The following is an 8,312-nucleotide window of genomic DNA, read 5'->3' as shown; positions in this document are numbered from 1 at the left end:
GAAGGCGTAGCATAACAAGGATGCCTACTAGGTGTAGTGTTTCCTTCAGGACGGAGACCTGAGGACAGACCCAGAAGACACTAGGGAGTATACGTCTCATAGCTGGCTTTTTTTTTTTTTTTTTTGGCCTGTCCCATTTGGTTCTTTAGCCGTCAGAATTGTTGTCTGAAGGCCAACAAGGATACCCAATGGATTTACTTTACCAAGTGGATCATCACGGGCTTGCCGTATTGGTCCATTTGATCGACCTTTGTTGTTATTATTTATTTTATTTTATTTTCAGTTGTTACAGACGGGACAGACATGACTAGGGGATAGGAAAGGGAGAAAGAAAGATGAAGGAAAAGAAAAACAGAGGGGAAGTGGGACAGTGAGAAAGGGCACTTAAAAAGAGAAAGAGAGAGAAAAAAAACAAACTCCTGGATCACCTGTTGAGAGAAAATGAAGAGCTGGCTTTTAATGCTTTTTTGTCTCCTAGAGGGAAACATGGAGGTTGGACGACACGATGGTCTGGGAACCTTTGTCTTGACTGTTCAACCCGATGACCCAGGCTCAGATAAGCAGTTGAAAATGAACAGGCAGATGCATTTCTGTGACTGATGCATTTTAAAATGAAATATCAGTGTTCAATATTGATGTAATAGTAATTTTCTAAAGATTATACAAATACTAATCAAACCTAACCTATAAACCTGTATATTTAGATATGGAAATACAGTATATGACACAAAAACTGAGTTTGGACAATTCTAATGAGCTTGCAAGTCAATATTTTGTATGACCACCTCTATTCTTCAGCACAGCCTAAACTCTGTTGGGCAGACTTTTGTGTGTTTTTATTTTTATTTTTTGTAATCACGGTCAGTTCTCTCTGCTGGATTTTTTTTTTTTTTCATTTTTCTGCTGTAGATAGTTTTTTACACCTGGACAAAATTGTCCAGTTTCCTTAAATTTTTTATTGCCGCATGGCACACCATACCAAGATCTGTCAAGTTTTCAGCTAAAAGCACTTTGGGAATCATCTTGTTGGTGAACAAATACTTTTTTACGCCTGTCAAACTGTCTTATCGTTGCCATTTGTCATAGACTCAACTGATGAAATGGGAACAAATTATGAGTGTTTGTGACATAGGTCAGAGTTAAGTAGCTTAACAAACAACAAAAAGGGCATTCCTCTGAGAATGGTATCATGTCCAAAGGAAAACTTTGAAAACTCTGAAAGGCATCCAGAAAACATGGAGAACCATTGCACAAGACCACTTTTGCACAGTGCTGCACATTAACTTAAATATAACCAAAATCGGAATAATTGTCGAATGGTAAAAAGGTGTTTTGAAATTGCTTCTCTGCAAATGTACTTCATCTGTAACTTATCACTTGTTGTGGCTACAAGTAGAAACCAGAAAGATTCTTGTTTCAAAAATCTTGCTCCTTGTCTCTCTCTATATAAGTCAAACACACTTTTGATGCTTTAAGTGGACTTTGCTGATTTTACTTCTGTATTTGAGTGACACTTGTGACAGTATTTCAAAGGTTTGGAATCACTACTGTGTGTTAAAAATGTTATTACTCCTGCAGCCCTGTGCCTAAGTTGCAGTGCAGGCTGCATGACTTTTCACCGCATATGTGAAGCAACACTTGTACATTGTGCAATAGAGAAAAAAGGCACATTGTCAGCGGTAAACCACACCTCCTGGACACTCGTATCTGCTCAAAAGTGACTCAGTTCAAATCACGATATGGCATTTAAAAAAGTGAAGCATTTCATGGTATGCCAGCTTAACTCAATTATTAATCATCTAAGCTATTGTGGTGGCACATAAGGAGAGGCTGGTGTTAATGGCCTCCTACATCTGTGATTAATAGTCATAATCTATGGAAAATATTTAATGAAAGAGACTCGGAGTTTACATAAGCAAGGAATCAGTGGGTTGACAAATTATACAGCATGTCCTACATAAAAGAAAAAAAAACTGGACGATACCTAACTGATATAATTTGTCACGCATGGAGCAACAAGAGTGAAATATCGCTCTCTTTTTTGCCTTTTATTTCAATTGTGGACACTGTAATAAATAGAATCATTCAATTCTTTTATATCTCTGATTCTTTTAGAAGGGGAATTCTTCCTCTTTTAGGTCAGATGCGCTGACTGTAATGTAGCCATACTAGTTACAGAGCCATAAAGAATGAGGTTTAGCGATAAGGCAATGGGTTCAGACGGCTTATCTTATAAACCCCTGATAGAGGGAGCAGAGGCTCCGGCATTGCACAGCACTCTGTTAAATATTCACAGATATATCTGAAGCATTGATGAGAAGCTCAAAGAAAGAGATCTCAGGGAAGTAATTAGGCACCAAAGTCCATCGGTTTACCCTCTCCGAAAGTATTACGTTTGTCATGATCACATTTCATACTTATTTCAGTCTACACACATAATTTATTTTAACATTAAGCCTCTTTTTTTATGAATAAAACCAATGTTTTTTCTTTTTTTGTAGGGGGAGGGGGGTATTTTTCACTGGTACTAGTTTTTCTTTTTCTGTCACTCTAAATAAACTGCCTCTTATTCTCAAACACTTTGAACCTCTAATCACATTTCATGGCAAATGTAGAGCAGTCCATTCTCAAGCTTTTTCAGATAAGATGTAATCACAGCGTACATCCACAGAGTAGCTAAGATTCACTGAGTTATCTTAATCATCTGGACGAGCGCCATCATTTAAACTGCCTAGAATCTGGAACGTGGACTGGTGAAGAGTCACGTACTGGCCAGCAGTGATAATTCAGAAAATGTGCTTCCCAGTATGAGGCTGAGTAACCTCTAATTTAATTGGCTTAAGCTTAGACGGATGGCAGTTACAATTAAAACAATCCGGGAATGTTAGACTTGGCCTCATTATTTCTAATTAACCCCTCCAAAGGTACACACAGTACCCTGTTTGTTACATGACACAAACATACTGCTTTCTTTTGAGCTGGACACATGGTCACACTGGGAATTATCAGTGTGCACAACTGTATCGAGATCTGACCGCAGTGAGAAACAGCTTAATTAGCCAGGCTGTAAACAACCGCAGCTTCCACATTAACAGGATGTCTCAAATGAAATAGGACCATCTTGTCGCATGCTGAGCTCACCATGTGGTTGCACAGCACAAGTGTGCGCACTGTAAATACTCAAGATTGTTAATCAATAATCAAGGACATTATACTGACTGAGCGACTCTTGTCAGAGTAATATGTGGTGTCTGGCAGATATGAAGGCATTTAGTCTATCTGGATTGCAATCAGTTAAACTGACAACCGAGGTGATTGTAGGTCCTTCAACTTGAAGAGATAGGCACAATTTGTTAAAGTGTGGGTGGCTACAGCAGTTATGGAAAACTCATTATGGATATTACGTCACTGATGCTTCTAAATTGGCTGTAGCTGCGGATGTGTTTTAAGCGCACAGAATAAAGTCCTGCACAAATTGTACAATTGGTTACATTCAGATTTTGGATATGATGATTGCAACACCAAAACTGTCTTGTTGCATCAGCCAACCGCACACTTCACTTGACTTCAGGTCATGGACTGCTGCTCCTATTCAAAATCTGATACAATTTGAAATTCTTTCTTCATAATTCAAAGAAGCCTCAAACTTTATTTCTCCTTCCATCGTGCTTCACATGTAGACAGGGTTTTGATGCTGGTCTGCTCTGCTGTTATTCCTCTAAGCACAGGATTGTGCATTTTCCTCCAGCTGTCCATAAACTATCGTGACCGAAGAGTCATGGAACATCTAGTATGGACAGCAGTTACCTTTATTTTTCCTTGTGCAATTAATAACCACCTGGCAAACACAAAGGCAATCCAGTTATTATAAAGGACACTTTACTTATTTGAAAAGTGGTCATAAATGTATTTCTCTACATTACTGCTGGGACTCGGGGGGTGAAAGCCAGTTTCTTGTAATCTAGGCAGTTTGAGCAGTAGCAAGCTTTAGGCAGGTCACAAAGCAGTCATTGGTAACTGTGCTTTTACAGATTTCTGTGAGAGAAAGCAGACACATAAATAAGTTCATCTGTAAAGGGCTGCCAAGTTCAGTGCAATCTCGGTTAAGTTACTTCTGTTCCAGCAGTAGATTCCACAGCTCTCAAATCCAGCCAAAGTGTTGCCCTGGATTTGAGCTTAATGTCACTTTGAAGAGTAAGAATCTCATTCTCAGCAGCAGAGCTATCCAGGTGGAACATTAAAACTACTGAAGCAGTGCAATCCACATCGATACTTTCACCAAATCGAAAACACAGATAGGCAGCACAAGGCTCAGTGAAGCACTTCTCAGATACTGACAAGATGTTCTGAATCTGATCCTCACGATGTGTACTTTTAGGCTACGCACAGTGCTGCAGTCATGTGAGTAAAGTTGCGCAGGTCACAGTGCTGCAGCCTACGTGACAGTTGTTGTAGCTTGCTGTTAAATGTGTTCACTGTTCACTGAACTGATTATGTGGATTACATTATTTATCCTGACCCTGCAGCTCTAAATTAGAGTCATGGAGCAGGTCACTGAGATCTGTCGGGAACACTAAATCCAAAAGCCACTGGTAGCTGTGCACATACTGCACGTTTTGAGAAAATCTTTCAGTTCAGGCAACTCCTCATAAACTCGACTAAGTCATAAAACATCTGTAGCCAGCTGCAGGACTGTGTGCTCTTTGTCAACCACTGGCTTGAAAGCAGTAAAACATACTCGCTGCTAACTTAAACAGTGATAATTCAGGATAATCCAAGAGATTACACTTGCATGATTTACTATTGCTGGAGCACCATGGGTTGTGATGGAGATGAGCTTTAACAGGGGCACTTTTTGCAAAAAAGTGTGAAAAATGTTTTCACCTTGTGTAAACCTTTAACTGACCCGTAGAACTTCTTTTGTGCTAATTTTTCTAAAAAACATTCTGAAGACATGATGTGACTACCACTCACATAAGCGCATTTCTTTCGGTTGCAAACCCCTGGCATTGCCAATTATTAATATATATTTGAAAATTACATTTAGCTCATCAACAAAATCTTCTTCAAAAGTTTACTCTCAAAATTCTGACTTTAATGTCAGAATTCTGAAAAGAAGAGGTTCCCAGTTTGTGGCCCCAATCCTCTTCCATACTCACAGTATTCTAATTTGGAAAGCTTTGTAGCTTTTGTGAATCATTGTGCAGTGCGGCTTTAAAATGTCCATCTGTATTAAGGCAACACTTGGAGGTAAGAGAAATGCAGTTTAAATGTTGAGAAAACAAAATAACAGTCATTCTTTTTGTTTGAGGAACAGTAAGTTTAGGATATTTTGACTTCTGCAGTACCAACCTAGCTAGCTAAGTGCTGTATTAACTTAGCTGGCCAGCTAACTTAGCTAGCTAACTAGCCAATTATGATCAATTAGGGCAGGCCACTGATCATAATTGGCTGTGACTTGCCCTTGCAACAACTTGTCATTATACTGCCTAGCGTGTTAGCTCAAGTATTTCCAAGCATTATTTATAGCACATATGGAAACCACACACTGGAAAATGCTAATACACCTTGCTACTTTACAATTCTGTTACATATTAACTACATTTTAAGGAAATTTTCAACTCTGCGATAAATAAAGGACATCTTATCTTTTCTTATTTTGCCTTATCTTACTTCTTGCAATACATTGGGTGATTCCCACCAGTTGGACACCCTTGTTGTGACTGCTTATGGATCATCACGTCTAAAATATAATGTTGATTGTTTCTGTAGCGTTTAAATCTTTACAAGTGAAAGACTTAAACATAAACAGTAGTATCACATCCATATGCAGACTGGACATCAGTGAAACTACGGAAACTGTAGATTATAAAAGCCGTAGAGTGGTTAGCGCAGGTGCTTGGGTTAGGGTTTTGGGTATGAATCTGCAACCTAGAGCCTTTCCATGTGGAGTTTTCCTTTCACTGTCTAAAGCCATGTTAGGTTAATTGGTGATTCTGAATTGGCTTTAGGTGTGAACATGAATGGTTGCCTGTCTCTTTTAGTCCTGTGATGGACTGGTGATCTGTACACTGGGTGTACTGTGTCTCTTGCCCTAATAGGTGGAATAGGCTTCTGCAGCCCCACACTGTATAAGTGGTTAATAAAATGGATGTAGGATGTAGTTTGAAAACTGATTCATTTTTTGCAAGGAGTGCATGAAACAGGAAATATATTTTTATGTTTGTCAAAAAAAGCTGACAGGTGACACAACACTCAATCTGGATGAAGCAGATCCAGAGGCAGTTTTACATAGCACTTAGTTTCTAAATATGATGAATATTTTAAGATTCGAAGCTATGCTTTCAGGGGTGTTTAAACCCAGAGAGGTTCCAGCCCGAGTGCAATGCAAATCTATAATGCTGTCTCCACACTATGTTCAAAGATAATGCTTGGGGCAGTTATCTAATTGCTAATGCGCAATGTGAGTGTTTCAATAATTAACGAGGCAGGGTTCACCCAGCTGCGATGACATCAGCTCTGATTAGTAAATGTGTGCGGATGGAAGTCAAAGTACTGCTATATCAGAGCAGACAACACCATAAATCACAATTCTATTAGTGCTGAAACGGCAAATGCAACAGAATCACTGATGACTCTGAAGCAGGGAGCATAGACTTGACTTTAGTAGGAGTAACAAGTCTGCCAGAGTCAATGGCATTTTCTATTTACTACTTTGCTGCTGGAGTCATTTCCTCATTCAAAGCTTCATGTAAAGTTATGAAAAGTCAAATATTTTCAGTTTCTGTTGTTATTTATATATGTGTGAGAAGTTGGTAGAAACAGTATGTACTTTCAGATATCACAACACCAATGTTGAGCATCCTTACATGACCACACAAACCCAGCACATATTTCAACATTGCATAACCATTGGCTGGCGGTCTTTTCTCAGCGGCTAGTCATAGTTGAAAACTAGTTTCAAAATTTGATTTAAACCAACGTTAAGGACGATACCATAAAGTCGGTTCAAGGTGCTTCTTAAATGTTGCCTGGACTTCCTTTTTAAACTTTCTAAGAAGATAACATTTGTATGAAATAATTTCTTATACACTGGTTCCCAAAGTGAGGGCCTGGGCCCCCTGGTGGGCAGTTACATATTTATAAAAAAATATATATAAAAAGTGACTTCAAACTGGAAATATGAGGTTTATGATATTACTCCTTATTCTGATCGAAATTTACCGCTCTTGTATTGAATTTTGTGTTCCAGTGGCAGGTGGGTCACTAATTCACCTTAATCCTTTGCATACAACATGGTTTATATGGCATTAGCAGTTTAAAGACAACAGCCTCTGCTGTTTATGATTTTTGAATAGGAATTTCATGGAAATAATTTTTTTTCTTGTATTGTGATTAGAGTAAATATTTAAGATGTGTGGGACCCATGGCATTTTTTGGCTTTTAAGTGGCAGCAGCACTCTTGACTTTGGGAATTTAAAAAAAATTCTTGACAGAAAGAACAGGGGAGAAACTTATCCAGCTAAATGACAGTATGAGTTTATGATGCTAACATAATGAACAGAGACGGGATAATTCTAAGACTGAGATGCAATAGAATTTATGTGTCCAAACCTGTAAACAGCTTAAAGGCATTGTTATTTAAAATACAAACAAACAAAACAAAACAGGCGCCAGTAATGCTAAACTATATGTACAGAAGTTATTTGTTCATGGTGATGTACCCACTATATTAGTTGTCATTGTTTGAACAACGACATTTAATCATGCACTTAGTTAATGATTATGTTTTTTTTTCTCGTCTTTGACTTTCGACATAAACATAATTCCATCTGTAATCCATCTGATTCACTGAGTTTTATACAATATGACCACTAAATTTTTTTATTGAGGTCACATAGCAGGAGAGCCAAGGACTGTTTTCACACAGACCTCATTAAAAGTAAAAGTTGTATTTTAATCATAAGAGTCGCCCCCTGCAGGCCATTAGAAAGAATGCACATTTACGCGGATTACATTTTTCAAACCTGCAAGCTGCATACATCTTTAATAAACGATGTTCCAAATTATTATACAAATGATATTTGTCGCTGACTTTCCTACATAGTCCATGCAAATGACAGTTAATATACTTTTCAAGTCATCAACTGTTAGAGCACAACTAAAATGTTATTGAACAAACCTCCCAATGTTTTTGCAAAAATGAAAAAAATGAAAATGCAGTGTACCAAATTAACATTTTATTGGTTGTAAAGAACTGAAAATGGTCAGTTGTTGGATTTGGAGCATTAGGAGGTCACATTGATCAAAAC

The sequence above is a fragment of the Pelmatolapia mariae genome, linkage group LG7 (assembly GCF_036321145.2).
Source record: "Pelmatolapia mariae isolate MD_Pm_ZW linkage group LG7, Pm_UMD_F_2, whole genome shotgun sequence".
NCBI classification, from domain to species: domain Eukaryota; kingdom Metazoa; phylum Chordata; class Actinopteri; order Cichliformes; family Cichlidae; genus Pelmatolapia; species Pelmatolapia mariae.
This window is presented reverse-complemented; position numbering follows the sequence as displayed.